The sequence below is a fragment of the Chlorocebus sabaeus genome, chromosome 7 (genome assembly GCF_047675955.1).
Source record: "Chlorocebus sabaeus isolate Y175 chromosome 7, mChlSab1.0.hap1, whole genome shotgun sequence".
In the NCBI taxonomy this organism is placed as follows: domain Eukaryota; kingdom Metazoa; phylum Chordata; class Mammalia; order Primates; family Cercopithecidae; genus Chlorocebus; species Chlorocebus sabaeus.
Genome location: NC_132910.1, coordinates 138219832 through 138239370, shown reverse-complemented (window position 1 = coordinate 138239370; position 19539 = coordinate 138219832). Strand labels below are relative to the sequence as shown.

General features: G+C 39.8%; 1 long non-coding RNA gene across 1 annotated transcript in view; it reads left to right on the top strand.

Annotated features, from left to right (window-relative positions):
• LOC140712123 (uncharacterized) overlaps positions 1-19539 on the top strand; it is a 149210-nt gene that overhangs the window by 66342 nt on the left and 63329 nt on the right. The window lies entirely within an intron of this gene.

The following is a 19539-nucleotide window of genomic DNA, read 5'->3' as shown; positions in this document are numbered from 1 at the left end:
GGATAGATTGAAGCTGGAGGCTAAGTAACTGGTGGCAACTTTTCCAAAGGATCATGTTTTTTCCTAAATGTGAAATCTGCAGCCAAAGCATCTTTTCCGGTGGGGAATAAATTAGTCAACCACAGATACTGAATCCCTCTTTAGTACCACAGTTACAAAGATGAAGAAACCCGGATACGGTTCATTTATCTATCCTGTTACGAGAACTAAATTTCCTGAAAGTTAACATCACTGCCGCTCTCTCTGACACCTCACACAGGAGTCAGGAAACCCGCAAACAGATCTCTGAGTCCCCAAAGCAGGCAAAGTGAAGGCTTGATCCCTGGAGCTGATCTCACATCACTCCATTTCCCCATAACTCATTTTGTAAATTACTTTTAAGTCACGTTGGCTTGTTTGTGACTTTGCTACAGTAACCTGCCTGCGTATTGCTTTTGAAAAATCTAAAATTATGTGCTTAAAATGGGCCTCTTCTATTTTCACACAGAAGTCTCTTCCCCTGCCTCTCTTCCTCCCTTATTTCTTATCGCAAAGGGCCTCTCACCTTAGAACCGGCAATATTAACATCCTCCTGTAAGGAAATATATTAATATCCTCCTGTAAGGAAATACACTGAACCCACCCACAAGGTGAAAGTGCTTTGTGAAACTGTCACAATTCTGTTCATGTCATTGGCCCAAGTGTAGGTGAGAGAATGTGACCACAGAGGGCCTGGACACAGGGACCTGAGGCAGAGCAGGGCTTCAGAGCCGCCTGGAGGGTGGAGAATAAAGTAACCAACTTTCCGATGCAGAATTACCAGCAGTCACCTGCACTCATCTTTACACAGCAATGTGGTGCAGAAATGCAGAAGAAAAGATCTCCTCAGCTACAAATTTGACTTCACTAATTTCCCTTAGCAATATATGGCCAGCTACACATTGTTGTTAAATTAAAACACTTTAAAAAGTCAAATGGCCGGACATGGTGCCAAGGCGCCTCATTTTGGGAGGCTGAGGCAGGCAGAGGTGAGGAGATTGAGACCATCCTGGCTAACCCGGTGAAACCCCGACTCCACTAAAAATACAAAAAATTAGCCGTGTGTGGTGGCGGTGCCTGTAGTCCCAGCTACTCGGGAGGCTGAGGCAGGAGAATGGCCTGAACCCGGCAGGCGGAGCTTGCAGTGAGCCCAGATCGCGCCACTGCACTCCAGCCTGGGGGACAGAGTGAGACTCCGTCTCAAAAACAAACCAACAAACCAACAAACAAAAAGTCAATTTGACTTTTCTTAGATTATTTTCTTCCAATCTGCCTGTTCTGATTCTCTTTTATTAAGCAGTCTCTTAGCTATTTGATATGCTCTGCACGGAAGGCACAACCTGAATCTTTCTGTATGTTTCTCTTCAACTTCTGATTTTGCAATATTCTCTACTCAGGGACTTCTTGAAGAGAGCTTACAGGGAAAATGACTCCCCCCAGGACCCAGTCAATCTTCATATCAATTAGGAACTTTGGCAGGAGTTTTAACAGTTCCTCGTTGTGAATATGAGCGCTTTGTTAGAACAACTCCTTCCAGCTTCCTCCAATGCTTTGGATACTCTTTCTTCGTGTTATAGTCAACAGGAAAATGGCAACAGTTCAGCTGTTACGCATATGGTGATCTTTATCATTCTTATTCATAAGTAAAACAAAAATTGTTAAGGTGAATAGACATGTAATAACCAAAGAAAGCTTATATATAAAACAAAACAATCATATTTAAAATAAATGGGATGTAAAAGAAATATTTTATTTGCAAAAGTGACCCCTTAATATAGTGATTAGTAAATAATCACTCCTTCCAGCTTACAAAATATAATCCCAACTTCCAGCTGAAATAAAAATCGCATTTATTTTGCTAATCTACATAAAAATCAGTTAAATTTGTTTCAATGAAATAAGACTGGAAACAAAATTGTGGGATGTATTTTTATGGAATTTTGCAAACTTAAATGCAAAGAAATCACGAATCTAAATATTACAGAGATTTGATCTATTATGAGTTTGTAACAAAAACAAGAAATATAGTGTTCTCTTTTATATTTTAGCAATTTTAAAATGTAATGTGATCTTCACTGTATCCATGATTTAGTAAGTTTGCCTAACTTATTTAAAAAGAACTGAAAATTGAGAAAGAGGTTTTTTAAAAATCAAATGTTTGAATGAATATTTGAATATAGTATGAAGATTCATAAAAATAAATAAGATTTTCAGACAAGGTTACCTTTATCTTTTTCTTTCTTTTTTTTTCTTTAGAGATACTGTCTTTTAAAAAATTATTATTATACTTTAAGTTCTGGGATGTATATGTAGAATGTGCAGCTTTGTTACATAGGTATACACGTGCCATGGTGGTTTGCTGCACCATCAACCTGTCATTTACATTAGGTATTTCTCCTAATGCTCTCCCTCCCCTGCCCCCTACACCCTGACAGATCCCCGTGTGTGATGCTCCCCTCCCTGTGTCCATGTGTTCTCACTGTTCAACTCCCACTTATGAGTGAGAACATGCGGTGTTTGGTTTTCTGTTCCTGTGTTAGTTTGCTGAGAATGATGGTTTCCGGCTTCATCCATGTCCTGTAAAGGACATGAGCTCATCCTTTTTTATGGCTGCATAGTATTCCATGGTGTATATGTGCCACATTTTCTTTATTCAGTCTATCACTGATGGGCATTTGGGTTGGTTCCAAGTCTTTGCTATTGTGAATAGTGCTGCAATAAACATATGTAGGTATGTGTCTTTATAGTAGAATGATTTATAATCCTTTGGGTATATACCCAGTAATGGGATTGCTGGGTCAAATGGTATTTCTGGTTTTAGATCCTTGAGGAATCGCCATACTGTCTTCCACAATGGTTGAACTAATTTACACTCCCACCAACAATGTAAAATTGTTCCTATTTCTCCACATCCTCTCCAGCATCTGTTGTTTACTGACTTTTTAATAATTGCTGTTCTAATTGATATGAGATGGTATCTCATTGTGCTTTTGATTTGCACTAGAGATAGAGTCTTGCTCTCTCACTCAGACTGGAGGGCAATGGCATGATCATAGTTCACTGCACCTGTGAACTCTTGGACTCAAGTTATCCTCTTGCCTCAACCTCTCGTGTACCTGGGACCACAGGTGTGTGCCACCATGCTCAGCTAATTTTTTACATTTTTTTTTATAGAGATGGGATCTCACTGTATTGTCCAGGCTGGCCTTGAACTCCTGGCCTCAAGCAATCTTCTCACCTGGGCTTCCCAAAGTTCTGGGATTACGGTCGTGAGTCACAATTCCCAGCCTAAGCTTACCTTTCTCAAGAACAATTCAGAAACCTTAAATGTAGGTAATACAGTGTTTTTGAATAGCTCTGTAGAGAGAGAGCTTTGTTTAAGATAAAATAAACACACACACACATCTTTAAAAATAGGCTTTATTCCCATAGTCTTTGCAAGAGTAAGTATCTTTCTTTTTCTTTTCTTTTTTGTTTTTTTCTTTGCAGGGTCTCGGTCTGCCACCCAGGCTGGAGTGCAGTGGTGTACTCAGGGCTCACTGTAGCCTCAAACTTCTGGGATCAAGTGATCCTCCTGCCTTAGCCACTCAAGTAGCTGGTAATAGAGGTGCATGCCACCACATCCAGCTAATTTTTAATTTTTTGTAGAGATGAGGATCTTTCTATGTTATCCAGGCTGGTCTTGAACTCCTGGCCTCAGGGGACCCTCCTACCCTGGCCTCCCAAAGTGCTGGGATTCTAGGTGCGAACCAGTGTGCCCAGCCTCTTTCCCGTCTTCTTTACCAGATGAAACCTACTGCTTAGTCTTTCTAATTCTTGACACTTCTTCCTCATTAAACCTGTAATCTTTTGGTATAAGCCTTTCCAGCCAAGAGGAAAGGTGAGCAGATGGTTTGATGGAAGAACTCAGTGCTGCAGCCAATGGTGTTTTTTGGTGTTCAGACCAAAAGCAAGAGCCACTCTCCCATTCTTCCACCTGTTGTGCCTACCTCTTTCAACATCAGGCAGGTCTTGCTGCCAGCCCCAGTGAAAATCCAACTGACTCTCTGCTTTATCATCATTGGCCATCTTGAGTCATCAATTGGTTTACTGTAACAGATATGCCAGCTGCCCACAAGACACTTCCTTCATTTGAACCCAAGTTGAATCATAAATATTTCATTTACTTTAAAGGATCCCAAGGTGTGTGTATCAGATTGTATTCCCCCCCCCCCCCCCGCAAGCTATTAGAGCAAAAGTATTATAATACTGAGTTAGAGTTCCAAGAAAGCATGGTTCAGGTTGATGCAATGCAGAAACCCAGCTTTTGTTGCAATTTTTCTGGCATGACCAAACTACTCACTGGAAGTCCTTGGGCAAACTATGTAAAACATCTCCTTAAGATTCTTCAGCTGAAAAATGGGAATACTGTAAAATATAAACTGAAAACATGAGGGTATTGGAGGCCCCACAGACACATACATACACACACACACACACACACACAGAGTTCAGCATGTGTCATTATAACAGGAACGTTTAAGAACTTAACTTCTTTAAAACTTAATTCATAACACTGGAACATATAACCTATGCTAGTGATTTCTGTCTTTTCATTTTAAAACTATTCACTTTATGAAATTTCCATAGAACTCCTAAAATGAATACATTTCCTCTCTTGCTGTGGGACAGTCACTATAGAATTCTTTCAAATATTTTATGTTTAAGTTAAGCTAAACTTTGTTAAAATGGAAAAGAATGGGAGTGAGCCCCTTTAGTAAGGACAAGCTCCTTTGGTGCAGATACGGCATCTGGCATAAAGCCAAACCTTCAGGTGCAAGCCTCCTAGGGTGTTCTTAATTGAGCAGCCCTTGCTTGAGAGGTGTGCGCTCCCACAGGCTCGGGAGAAGTACAGAAACCACAGATAAATAAAGATCTTAGAGCTAAATTTATAAAAAGAACCTTAGGGAACTGTATCATCAACTCCCATTGTTTCAGAATGTTGGACACGGTCATAAAGCTCACTAATGGAAACACAAATATTCCTGAACCATTGCCTATCTTTTATCAATCTGACCATTTCAGGGAAAGATTTTTCACTAAACTGGAGTGGCAGTGTCCACCTTGAAAGGCAAGAGGCCAAATTGCCTTTCCGTTTATTGTTCAGACCCCAGGGGAGTGGGGAGGGAGTGGGGGACGCACCCCAGAGGCAGGTGAGTGGGGACCTGGGAGGGGACTATTGAGGAACTACTGAGTACAGGACGTCTGATTCCTGAAGTTCTGTGATGAGACAGAAAATCTAAATTTATGTTGTCTTTAGCCAACCTCTCCGATTCCTGAAGTTCTGTGATGAAATCTAAATTTACATTGTCTTTAGCCAACCTCTCCTCTATAAGAACCATAAAGTCAGTGGTTTTATGACAATTTTCGAGAGATTATTTCCAAGTTTCTGAAGACCAGTGAAATCTTGGGTGGCTACTACAGGACTCCACTAAGCCTGGAACCTGAGGCTGCAATGCAAAAACAGTTCATAAAATGCAGCAGCAATGTAAACTCAAAAATAATATGAGAAGAAAAGAAAACAGTACTCTAGGACGTTTTTCTTTTAACACTGTCGTTTGGTATTTCTAACCATACTTTTCTTTACTGGTGTTGATTTGATTGACTTATTTCCTTTGTGTTAACAAAAGGGTGCTTGTCCAGACTGGTGCCCGAGGCCTCTCGACTCAAGGGCGTACCCCTATGGGAAAGCAGCTTGGTGCAGAATATGCCACCGTGTGACCTGCACTGCCACCTACTGGTGTTTATCTCAAACTGCAGCTCAGGCTAACAGACCTGTGGTCCGTATAATATGATTAGCCTGGGAATGACAAGATATTCGCAAACTATGCGTCCGACAAAGGTCTAATATCCGGAATCTATAAGAAACTCAAATCAACAAGCAAAGGGCGCACGACCCCATTAAAAATGGGCAAAGGACATGAACAGACATTTCTCGAAAGAAGCTATACACATGGGCAACAAGCATATGAAAAAACGCTCAACATCATTATCATCAGAGAAATGCAAATCAAAACCACAGTGAGATGCCGTATCACGCCAGTCGGAATGGCTATTATTAAAAGGTGAAAAAATAACCGATGCTGCTCAGGCTACGGAGAAAAGGGGACGCTTATACACTGTCGGTGGGAATGTAAATTAGCTCAGCCATTGTGGAAAGCAGTTTGAAAATTTCTCAAAAAACTTAACACAGAATTACCATTTCCCCCAGCAATCCCATTACTGTGTGTATATCCAAAGGAAAATAGATTACTGTCCCAAAAAGACACATGCACGCATATGTTCATTGCAGCACTATTCACAATAGCAAAGACATGAAATCAACCTAAGGAGCCCAGCAGTGGTGGACTGGTTAAAGACGAGGTGGTACATGCACTATGGAATACTATGTAGCCGTAAAAAGTAAAATTATGTCCTTCACAGCAACATGGATGCATCTGGAATCCATAATCCTAATCGAATTAATGCAGAAACAGAAAACCAAATACATCACGTTCTCACTTACCAGTGGGAACTAAACATTAACCACACATGGACATAAACATGGGAAAAATGGAGACACTGCAGACTGCTAGAGGGTTAGGGAGAGAGCAGGCAAGGGCTGGAAAACCGCCTACTGGGTACTGTGCTCACCACCTGGGTGTAATATACTCATGCAACAAATCTGCACATGTATTCCCTGTGTCTAAAATAAAAGTTAATTTTTTTTTAATGCAAAAATAGCAGACCATACCCAGAGTGAGTAAGAATTTTGGAGATGTTCTAACCATTGGTTCAATCCCTACATTTTACTTCTGACGCCCTGAGAGCAGAGAAGAAAGATACACCATGCACAAGGTCCAAAGAGAAACAAAGCCTGCCATTAGGTACAGCAGGAAGGACAGGTTTTAATCCGTAATGTACCATTGTAGTAGGAAAAAGGTCCAGTGTGAACTGAACTCAGGTTTTATTTGTGCAGAGGAGCCTGGGCATTTTAAAGCAAGAGCGAGAGAAGAGAGCGGGGGTGATGGGGGATCAGTCCGCTCAGAGAAGTGGAAAATTACAAAAAGCAGGAAATCGGGGATTCCACGTGAAATCCACATTGTTTTGTTAACTGGAGCTTGTCAAGGTGAGACCCTTACCCTACCACAGAGGCTAGGAGGAGATGGGAGCCCTCGTTCCAGGGGTTGGCTGGAACAAACAGTAGACTTTGGGCAGCCTTGAGTGTCCTCAGGCAGGCACCTAAGCAGAGCTAGGGGTGCAGCCTTAAACTGTAAGAAACTAACTTAGTGTTTTGAGGCCACTAAAAACATGTCTTTATAGACCAAGGTCAAGGCCAGGGTAAGAATGGGCTCAGAGAAGCCTGGCTAAAGTTCAAAGACAGAATCTTTGTCAACAGTTATTAAAGTCAATGTGTACCTTTTGAATGAGACAATCTGTCTTTTCACTTAACAAAAAAGTTTTGAATTCTAGACATTTATACTGTATGAGAACTTCAGAAATATTTTGATTCTACCCTTTGGTAATCCATAATTATAGAAAACAAATTACTCAGGCAGACATGTCAGATGTAGTCTCATGGATAGTAACCCTGAAAAGAAATACTAATTGATTCTAGAGGTTCAATAATACATTTGAATTCCAGCCTAAAAAAAAAACCTTGCAAAGGAGGATCCACATCTACATGACAACAGTAGTCATCTGAGAGTCAAGCATTGAATTTGCAAGTCAGACAGAGATTACTTGCCTAGTAAATTTACAGAAAAAGGAAACCATAAGCAGCAGAATTGTTGAATGTAACTTCCTCTGAAGAAATACTCTAAACGGCAGGAACTCTTGTGAAGTGGGGACAACCAGCTGTCTGTTGGCAGGGGCTTCCAGACAGGTATGCTAGGAGGTTCTTAGAGAAGTAGCAACACGAATTCACATACTAATATTGTTACTCAAAATCCGTACCTTTTTTTCAGATGATTTACATCTAAGTGGTAAGAAAAAATAGCCTGAGGGTGGGAGGGATGCATGTTTTATGGTTTAATAACACAATTCTAGACATTTCACTTGTAGATTCTACTGCAGAGCTTGCCTCTGGTCACCAAAGAAGTCTTACACCTCAACCTGATTTGTCAGTGTTGTGTGCTATCAGTATACCGAATCTACTGAGTGTATTACCTCTGTCTTACTTTATACAGAAGGAAGGAGGGGAGGAAGAGAAGAGAGTGGGAAGGACAGAGGGATAAAGGAAGAAAGGGAGGAGGAGCAGAGAGTGGGAAGGACAGAGGGATAAAGGAAGGAAAGGAGGAAGAAGAGAAGGAAATAAGGGGAGGGGAGGGCAAAGAAGGGGAGGGGAGGTGAGGAGAGGAGAGGGAAGGGGAAGGGAAGAGAGGAGAGGAGAAGAGATGAGAGGAGAGGAGGGGGAGGAGAGGTGAGGGGAGGGGACGGGAGGAGAGGAGAGGAGAGGAGGAGAGGAGAGGAGAGGAAAGGGAAAGAAAAGCATATTCTTTTCATTCCTGAGTCAGTCTTTGCCCATCAAATTAACAGGTTACAGTACTATAAATAAAATTCCTTGATTCCATCCTTGCTTTAGACTAAAGTTGTATTATCATTGATGACAATAGGAACACTTTATTACTAAGAAGCAAGAATAGTGCCTTTGCTTATAATTTTGAATTAACTCATTAGATATCCACGTTTGCCCCATACTATACACGTAGACACACTGATTCTACAATCAAAATCTTTTCTCTATTGCTCCAATAATAAGTTACAAAACTGAAAACTGTGTGATATATTTTAGGACTCTAAGCTGAAGCGTATAATGCTAAAAGCTGACATATCTAGCTGAATGATTTATACATTCACTTTTCAGACTGGCTTTATGCCCAAGCAAGAGAGGGCCTGGGAACACCCAATGCCATGAGCAAAGCACTTATTTTGAACTAGCACATCATTATGAAGCATATATATTTCTATTTCTCACTGTTCCAGCACTTTGTGTAGAGGGTTACTACAAAGATAGATCACATCAGAGAGTTTTAAGAAAGTATTTGGGGCCATTTAAAGTCAATGGCCCACCACAGAATTGTATGAGTTCCTGTGGGAGCCCACTTTTCAGCAGCGAAGTTTGTGGTTTTTGCTAATTCTGGAAATAAATGGATGGCTCCTTTGGCATTTTTAGACATTCCTATCACATGAGGCAAGAACAGTTCAAATAGGACTTAACTGACAAGAAGAATAAGGAACAGCTAATGCTCCTTTTCTCCATAATTGTCTAGGAGAAACATGATCTTTTCTATCTTTGAATTCAACTCACTGAACTCATAAATCATCAGAGCTGTCCCTAAACTGAAGAGTAAGCATATTTCAAATAGTTGTTTTGCCAAAATTGTTCCACGCTGAGTGTGGCATCAAGAGCTTCAAAGTTCCCATCTTCCTCCTCAAATACTTAGCAAAGTTTAGCTGTAAGCCCACCAGAAGCCCTTGGCATGGTTTGCTGGCAGCCATACTGATGACAGCAAGATGGTAATTTTGTGCAAGGAACTGACTCTGTAACAGAAGAGAACGCACGTTGTTTAGTCCAAAAGGGAGCAGGTAGGAGCAGAGCACCCCAGGAAGACTGTCTCCTTAATGGCATGGAGTCGAGCTCCACAGCTGAGAGAGGCTGGTCTAGAGGCAGAAATGGGCAAAGGCGGGAGAGACGCACATGCATGGACTAAAATCTCACTAAGGTGTGCTCAACCTGGATGCACGGCATTCTCGGAAAACAAAAGCAATACATATATCTTCATCCCTTGTCCTTATTTGTGAGAAATCCTTACTCTGGAGAGCAAATAGTGATGTGCTAATACCGGAAAACCAGACAGCACAATTGGCAAATTACCATCACTTCCTTTGGTGCTCATGGTAATAACATTAATCCTTAGAAATTCCTGCAGCGTGACATTATTTCCTCTTCTTTGAGCTCACAAGAAAATCTCAAGCAAACCGTCATTTGCCAAACAGACCAGTGAAGAGATTTTTTTTTTCTCTTCCTGGTTGTAAGTGATTTTACAATGAAGACCCATTGTCAAATGTATAAAGAAAAAGTGAGGCACAGTCCAGGTTTGACTGGGCTGGATTAAACCTGGATTCATGCTCTAATATTAGCGAAAGCAAAGCATCACTCACATTTAGGTGTTGGTTCTGTCAAACAACAGTACAGTGCACACAAATAGCTTAGAATGTCTTTCAGTAGCTGAGACGTACAATCCTTCTTTTGTTTAACAATGGTTATAACCTTGCTTAGGCGCTCGTTGCATTATTTTCCATATTACATTTACTATTAAGCCCAATAATATTCTTCTTCGTTTACTCCATGTAATGTGCTCATACTAACAGGAGACAAACCTGAAGGCATTAAAACTAGTTCACAGTGTTAGACAGTTTAAAGAATGCTAGTTTGAGAGTTGAACAGCGAAAGCAGGAATGTTTTTTTTTTTTTTTTTTTTTTTTTTTTTTTTTTATTTATTTATTTATTTATTTATTTATTTATTTATTTATTTTAATTTATTTATTATTATTAAACTTCAAGTTGTAGGGTACATGTGCACAACGTGCAGGTTTGCTACATATGTATACTTGTGCCATGTTGGTGTGCTGCACCCATCAACTCGTCATTTACATCAGGTATAACTCCCAATGCAATCCCTCCCCCTTCCCCCCTCCCCATGATAGGCCCCGGTGTGTGATGTTCCCCTTCCCGAGTCCAAGTGATCTCATTGTTCAGTTCCCACCTACGAGTGAGAACATGTGGTGTTTGGTTTTCTGTTCTTGTGATAGTTTGCTAAGAATGATGGTTTCTAGCTGCATCCATGTCCCTACAAAGGACACAAACTCATCCTTTTTTATGGCTGCATAGTATTCCATGGTGTATATGTGCCACATTTTCTTAATCCAATCTGTCACTGATGGACATTTGGGTTGATTCCAAGTCTTTGCTATTGTGAATAGTGCTGCAATAAACATACGTGTGCATGTGTCCTTATAGCAGCATAATTTATAATCCTTTGGGTATATACCCAGTAATGGGATGGCTGGGTCATATGGTACATCTAGTTCTAGATCCTTGAGGAATCGCCATACTGTTTTCCATAATGGTTGAACTAGTTTACAATCCCACCAACAGTGTAAAAGTGTTCCTATTTCTCCACATCCTCTCCAGCACCTGTTGTTTCCTGACTTTTTAATGATCGCCATTCTAACTGGTGTGAGATGGTATCTCATTGTGGTTTTGATTTGCATTTCTCTGATGGCCAGTGATGATGAGCATTTTTTCATGTGTCTGTTGGCTGTATGAATGTCTTCTTTTGAGAAATGTCTGTTCATATCCTTTGCCCACTTTTGGATGGGGTTGTTTGTTTTTTTCTTGTAAATTTGTTTGAGTTCTTTGTAGATTCTGGATATTAGCCCTTTGTCAGATGAGTAGATTGCAAAAATTTTCTCCCATTCTGTAGGTTGCCTGCTCACTCTGATGGTAGTTTCTTTTGCTGTGCAGAAGCTCTTTAGTTTGATGAGATCCCATTTGTCAATTTTGGCTTTTGTTGCCGTTGCTTTTGGTGTTTTAGACATGAAGTCTTTGCCCATGCCTATGTCCTGAATGGTACTACCTAGGTTTTCCTCTAGGATTTTTATGGTATTAGGTCTAACATTTAAGTCTCTAATCCATCTTGAATTAATTTTCGTATAAGGAGTAAGGAAAGGATCCAGTTTCAGCTTTCTACTTATGGCTAGCCAGTTTTCCCAGCACCATTTATTAAATAGGGAATCCTTTCCCCATTTCTTGTTTCTCTCAGGTTTGTCAAAGATCAGATGGCTGTAGATGTGTGGTATTATTTCTGAGGACTCTGTTCTGTTCCATTGGTCTATATCTCTGTTTTGGTACCAGTACCATGCTGTTTTGGTTACTGTAGCCTTGTAGTATAGTTTGAAGTCAGGTAGCGTGATGCCTCCAGCCTTGTTCCTTTGACTTAGGATTGTCTTGGAGATGCGGGCTCTTTTTTGGTTCCATATGAACTTTAAAGCAGTTTTTTCCAATTCTGTGAAGAAGCTCATTGGTAGCTTGATGGGGATGGCATTGAATCTATAAATTACCTTGGGCAGTATGGCCATTTTCACGATATTGATTCTTCCTATCCATGAGCATGGTATGTTCTTCCATTTGTTTGTGTCCTCTTTGATTTCACTGAGCAGTGGTTTGTAGTTCTCCTTGAAGAGGTCCTTTACATCCCTTGTAAGTTGGATTCCTAGGTATTTTATTCTCTTTGAAGCAATTGTGAATGGAAGTTCATTCCTGATTTGGCTCTCTGTTTGACTGTCACTGGTGTATAAGAATGCTTGTGATTTTTGCACATTAATTTTGTATCCTGAGACTTTGCTGAAGTTGCTGATCAGCTTAAGGAGATTTTGGGCTGAGACAATGGGGTTTTCTAAATATACAATCATGTCGTCTGCAAACAGGGACAATTTGACTTCTTCTTTTCCTAACTGAATCCCCTTGATTTCTTTCTCTTGCCTGATTGCCCTAGCCAGAACTTCCAACACTATGTTGAATAGGAGTGGTGAGAGAGGGCATCCCTGTCTTGTGCCAGTTTTCAAAGGGAATTTTTCCAGTTTTTGGCCATTCAGTATGATATTGGCTGTGGGTTTGTCATAAATAGCTCTTATTATTTTGAGGTACGTTCCATCAATACCGAATTTATTGAGCGTTTTTAGCATGAAGGGCTGTTGAATTTTGTCAAAAGCCTTTTCTGCATCTATTGAGATAATGATGTGGTTCTTGTCTTTGGTTCTGTTCAGCTAGCAGAAGGCAAGAAATAACTAAGATCAGAGCAGAACTGAAGGAGATAGAGACACAAAAAACCCTCCAAAAAATCAATGAATCCAGGAGTTGGTTTTTTGAAAAGATCAACAAAATTGACAGACCACTAGCAAGACTAATAAAGAAGAAAAGAGAGAAGAATCAAATCGACGCAATTAAAAATGATAAAGGGGATATCACCACCGACCCCACAGAAATACAAACTACCATCAGAGAATACTATAAACACCTCTACGCAAATAAACTGGAAAATCTAGAAGAAATGGATAATTTCCTGGACACTTACACTCTTCCAAGACTAAACCAGGAAGAAGTTGAATCCCTGAATAGACCAATAGTAGGCTCTGAAATTGAGGCAATAATTAATAGCCTACCAACCAAAAAAAGTCCAGGACCAGATGGATTCACAGCTGAATTCTACCAGAGGTACAAGGAGGAGCTGGTACCATTCCTTCTGAAACTATTCCAATCAATAGAAAAAGAGGGAATCCTCCCTAACTCATTTTATGAGGCCAACATCATCCTGATACCAAAGCCTGGCAGAGACACAACAAAAAAAGAGAATTTTAGACCAATATCCCTGATGAACATCGATGCAAAAATCCTCAATAAAATACTGGCAAACCGGATTCAGCAGCACATCAAAAAGCTTATCCACCATGATCAAGTGGGCTTCATCCCTGGGATGCAAGGCTGGTTCAACATTCGAAAGCAGGAATGTTTAAAGTCAAAGTTCCATGTCATGGTCTATTTATTTAAATTAGCTCAATTTTAAGCATAGACAATGTTGAGGTTTAAACTATCTTATTCTTTCAAAAGAGAATTCCCTTATCTTCCTTACGCAGACTTCATAAATTTCATGATACTTTCACATAGAAAATACTTAGCCCAGTTTGATTATTGTTACCTTTCTGTAACAGCCGACTGCTACCAGGTCCTATAAATTGCAGAGTGAAATGTTCTTGTTATTATCTGGCTGTAATGTTGACTAAAGTACTTACTAATTTATATAATCTTCTATGTTGATAGCACCTGTTGTCATTGTCAACAGAGAGGTATATATTGTTTATATTGATTTTGTTTGTTTCTCATTTGTTAAGTAGCACATCACTGACCATTATGTTGCTTGGACAGCCTCTTTATTTTTTTATGTTTTTAGTTTCAAAGGATTTCGCCTTAGTTCTCAGACTCTACTCACTTCAATAAAGCCTTTAATGACTATGTAAAATATGGACTAAAATACTGTACATTCATGGAGGTTTAACCACTGGATATGTATGCCTATATTACCCTGATACAAATGTTCAGCCGTATCTGAATAGTTAAAATGTCTTTTAGAATACCACATGGGTTAGATAGAAGTTAACTATCAATAATTTAGAATATATGTGATCTTACATGCCGCCAAGAGGGAAGTAAAAATAAGTAAATAATCTTTGAGAGGTCAAGATTCGTTTTTTCTGTCACGTATTCATTCATTAAAATGATCGAATATTGAATGTTACTCTCAGAATGGAAACTGGGAGCAAATGTAGTCCTTGCTTTCATGGAGCTTATAGTCTCTGGAGGTGATAGACTTTACCTAATTAATAACACTTAGATAATACAAATATGGCTTGTCCTGTGAAGAAAAACTCGAGGGAGTGGTGAGAGTGCAATGGACTAGATTGAAAGGGACAAAAAGGCTCTGCAAAGAGGAGCAGGTGAGGTGGGAGCTGACGATGAGATCGCCACGATGACGTGGATTATTAGGTGTACATTGATCCACAGCAAGAGAAACAGTGTTCTGGGCCAAGGAGCAAATCCTCACAAGCACTGCGAGGAAGAGAAACACAAAGATATGCCTGGAGAGTGGGGAGGACTGATAGAAACATCGACCGACTTTAGTTTTTAGAACAGTTTTAGGTTCGTTAAAAAAATTAAGAAGATAGTATACATAGTTCCCATACACCCAGGCCAGTTCCCACTATCATTAACAGCTTATAGTAGAATGGTACATTGCATAATTAATGAATGAATATTGTAAAAATCTTATGAACTGAAGCCCAAAGCTTATTCAGACTTCCTTAGTTTTTTTTTTTTTTTTTGAACTTAGTCTCACTCGGTCCCCCAGGCTGGAGTGCAGTGGCACTCCCTTGGCTCACTGCAACCTCCGCCTCCCAGGTTCAAGCGATTCTCCTGCCCCAGGCTCCTGAGTAGCTGGGATTACAGGCGTGCACCACCACACCCTGCTAATTTTCATATTTTTAGTAGAGATGGGATTTCACCATGTTGGCCAGGCTGGTCCCGAACTCCTGACCTCAGGTGATCCACCCACCTTGGCCTCCCATAGTGCTGGGATTACAGGAGTGAGCCACCATGGACTAAACTAAAAACTTCCTTAGTTTTTACCTAACATCAGTTTTAGGTTCCTGAATCCTATGGGACACCACATTACATTTAGTGGCCGTGACTCCTCAAGCTCCTCTTGGCTGTCATAGTTTCTCAGACTTTCTATGTTTTTGATGACCCCAACAATTTTGAGAAGTCTTATTTTGTAGGTTGCCCTTTGTTGGAAATTTTCTGACTTTTTTTTCTCATCATTAGACTTGGTTTGTGTCTTTTGTAGAGGAAAATCACAAAGCTAAGGTGCCATTTTCATTGCATCATACTGTGGGCAAGCACCATCAATGTGATTTGTGACTGTTGGTTCTGACTTTGACTTGAATCACCTGGCTGAGGTAGTGTTTTCTCTACTGTAAAGTTGCTCCTTCCGTGCCTTGCCCTGCACTTTTCCAGAATCTACCCCTTGGAAGGGAATCTGTATGTGTAGCTCACACTTAGGGATTAGGAGTTATGCTCCACTCCCTTAAGGTCAGAGTAGCTTCCTTAAAGGCAAAACAGTGGCATAAGTTATTAGAAATGATTCGGCAGGGGATATGATTCAACTCTCCCATTTATTAATTTATTCAATCATTTCTTTATATCAGTGTAGACTTGTGGATTTTTTTTTTTTTTTTTTTTTTTTTTTTTTTTTTGAGACAGAGTCTTGCTCGGTCCCCAGGCTGCAGTGCAGTGGTGCTATCTGGGCTCACTGCAACTTCTGTCTCTCGGGTTCAAGCAGTTCTCCTCAGCCTCCTGAGTAGCTGGGATTACAGGCACGCACTGCCATGCCGAGCTAATTTTTGAGGTTTTAGGAGAGACGGGGTTTCACCATATTGGCCAGGATGGTCTCGATCTCCTGACCTTGTGATCCACCCACCTCCACCTTCCGAAGTGGTGGGATTACAGGCATAAGCCACTGCACCTGGCCATGGATATTTCTTTTATAGTTTGGATTGTAATCCAACATGACTTATTTTGTGGCTCAAATTGTTCCAGCTTTGGCTGTTGGGAGCTCTTTCAGTTGGCTTTGTGCCCCGTTGACACCCTCTCATGATGTGAGGTTTTCTGTGGGGAGGACGGTGCACGCCCTGCTTTCTGTGACTACTTGATGCTCCAGGCTCATCCTGTGTACACCTGGCCTCGGTGTTAGTATCAGCCCTCTCCACAGGAAGACTTGGTTTGTTTTATTGGAGGATGCAGTCAGTGCAAGATCTAGGTGTGTTCATTGATACGAGGGTGGCATTTCTTTTAGGTCTCAGCTGATAGAGCAAAGAATTAGCTGTGTGTATCCTAACCCATGTTATACATATATCTGTAAATATTTCTGTAGGTGGGCATCTGTGTCTATATTAAGCTAAACGTGAGTTTGTACTGATGTCTCCAATTCAAATATGCTAATGAAGGCATCATTCTAGCCTTCTTCTCCTACTTATCTGTAAATTCTAACCAAAAAGTAACCTGGCTTTTCCAACCCACCTTCATTTATATACCTATTCTTGGTTAGCTTTGAATGAGTTTGCCAAACCCTAAAGTGGCTGTATCTTTTTGTTCCCACCAAAAATGAATGAGAGCTCCTTTCGCTCTGTATCCTCATATGCATTGGTCATGTGAGTTGCTTCTATTTCAGCCATTCAAATAGTTGTATGATGGTGTCACATCACTGAACAGCTACATAAATGATGGGGGGTGAGAGAAGCCTGGCTCTTACAGTTAGACTGAGAATTTACAGAGAAGTAAGGGGAGGACTAAGAATCGTGAAGCTGTATTCCGATGGGAGACAACTTTGCCAACTCCAGTACAGTGCTTACGTGCAGTTCCTGTTCTTTAATTTTTATAAACTTTGTTGGAGTCCAAAGTTATTTAGGTCAGCCCTTTCTCCTGACCCTATTCACTGAGGTAATTTGATATAGTTATGATACAGTTACATTCCTTTGTCATATTCTGCATATCTTTCTGGGATTCCCAGCCTCCTATTTTTTTAAATTGTGCGTACATTAAGGCTCACTCTTGATACTATAAAGTTTGACTAGTTTTAAGAGATGCGTAATGTCATGCATCCACCATTACAGCATCGCACAGGACGGTTTCACCATCGCCCCAAGCCCCTGTGCTTGATCCCCTCTGACTTGCCTTCCTAGCAGTCAGGTTTTGTGTTTTCACAGATGGCAGGTTCTCCTTTTACAAGTCATGTAATTGGATCATATCATACGTAGCCTTTCACACTGGCTTTTTTCACTTACCAACATGCATTTCAGTTTCCTCCTTGTCTTTATGGCTTGATTGCACTTTTTCTTTAACCACTGAGTAATATTCCATTATATGGATCTACTAGCTTATGTATTCACCTATAGAAGGACTTCTTGGTTACTTTCAATTTTGGCAATTATATATAAAGCTGCTTAAACATTCACACATGTTTTTGTGTAGACATAAGTTTTCAAATCAAATATGGATGAGATTACTGGATTGTATGGTAAGATTATGTTTAGTTTTGTAAGAGTTTGCCAAGTTTTCTTCTAAAGCAGCTATACCATTTTTCATCCCCACCAAAAATGAGAGTTTCTGTTGATCTGTATCCTCATAAGAATTTGGAAATGTGAGTTTCTTTGATTGTAATCATTCTAATGAGTGTATAATGGTGTCAGTGTGCTGTTCTCAATCACATTTCCCTGAGGACACACGACACTGGGCATCTTTCATATGCTTCTTTGCCATCTCTGTGTCTTTGACAGCCTGGTCCTTTTCCAGTTCTTTTGCCCACTTTTGAATCATGTTTTCTTACTGTTGTGTTTTCAGAGTTTCTTAGAGTTCTCTGTAGATTTTGAATATAAGTCCTCTATCAAATATCTGTTTTGCAAATATTTTCTCCTATTCTGTGGCTTGTCTTTTCATTCTCTTGATAGTGTCTTTTGTGGAGGAGTTTTAAATTTTAATAAAACTGACATCATTTTTATTCTTTCATTGATTATGTCTTTTGGTGTTATATCTAAAAATCCGTTGCCAAGCTCAGAGTCACATTAATTTTTCTCCTCTTTTTATTCCGGAAGTTTTATAATATTTTGGTTTATATCTAGGTTGAAGATCTGTTTTGAGTCAGTTTTGGTAAAAAGTGTAAGTTCAGTATATTTATTTTTTATATTTGCATATGCATATCCAGTTATTCCAGCACCATTTGTTGAAAAGACTATTTTTTCTCTCTGTTGAATTGCCTTTCTCCTTTATCAAGGATTAATTGATTTTATTTGGGCAAAAAGAATGCTATGTTTTTTATTTTTATTTTTTTTGAGACAGAGTCTCGTTCTGTTGCCCAGGTTGGAGTGCAGTGGCGTGATCTCGGCTCACTGCGACCTCCACCTCCCGGGTTCACACCATTCTCCTGTCTCAGCCTCCCGAGTAGCTGGGACTACAGGCGGCTGCCACCACGCCCGGCTAATGTTTTGCATTTTTAGTAGAGATGGGGTTTCACCGTGTTAGCCAGGATGGTCTGTATCTCCTGACCTCCTGATCCGCCTGCCTCGGCCTCCTAAAGTGCTGGGATTACAGGTATGAGCCACTGCACCTGGCAGAATGTTATATTTTTTAACAATACTATTTAGTTATAATTTCACACCACAAAATTCTCTGAGATTTAGTGTACAAATCAGTAAGTGTATAAACTTATAGACTTATGCTACTATTAATGCAATTCAGTTTTAAAACATTTCTTTCACTCCCAAAAGATCTCTTGTGTCCATTTTTATTAATCCACACTCTTTCACCAGCCCTAGGCAACCACTAATTTAATCGACTTTTTGCCCCTATAAGATTTGCCTTTTCTTACTGGTATTAACACTTACATATAAGTCCTTGTGTGGCTATGTGTGTTATTTCTCTTGAGTAGATTCCTCTGACTAGAATTGCTGATTCATATGGTAAGGGGCATATTATTATTATCTTTTCCTTTTTTTTTGGATATTACCATTTTACTGATGGTGAAGTAGTTTCTCATGTGTGTTTTAATTTGAATTTCTCTGATTAATTAATGACAGAATATTTTCATATGTTTATTAACCATTGATGTATCCTTTTAAGGGAATATCTATTCAAATATTATGCTCAGTTTCTAATTGAGTTGTCTTCTAATGGAGCTGTAGGAGTCTTTTATATAGTCTGGGTATAAGTCCTTTGTCAAATATATGATTTGTAAATATGTTTTCCAGTGTGTAGCTTGTCTTTTCATTTCCTAATGGTATATTCTGGATGATACAGTTTTTAATTTTGATGAAGAACAATTTGCCTTTTTTTGT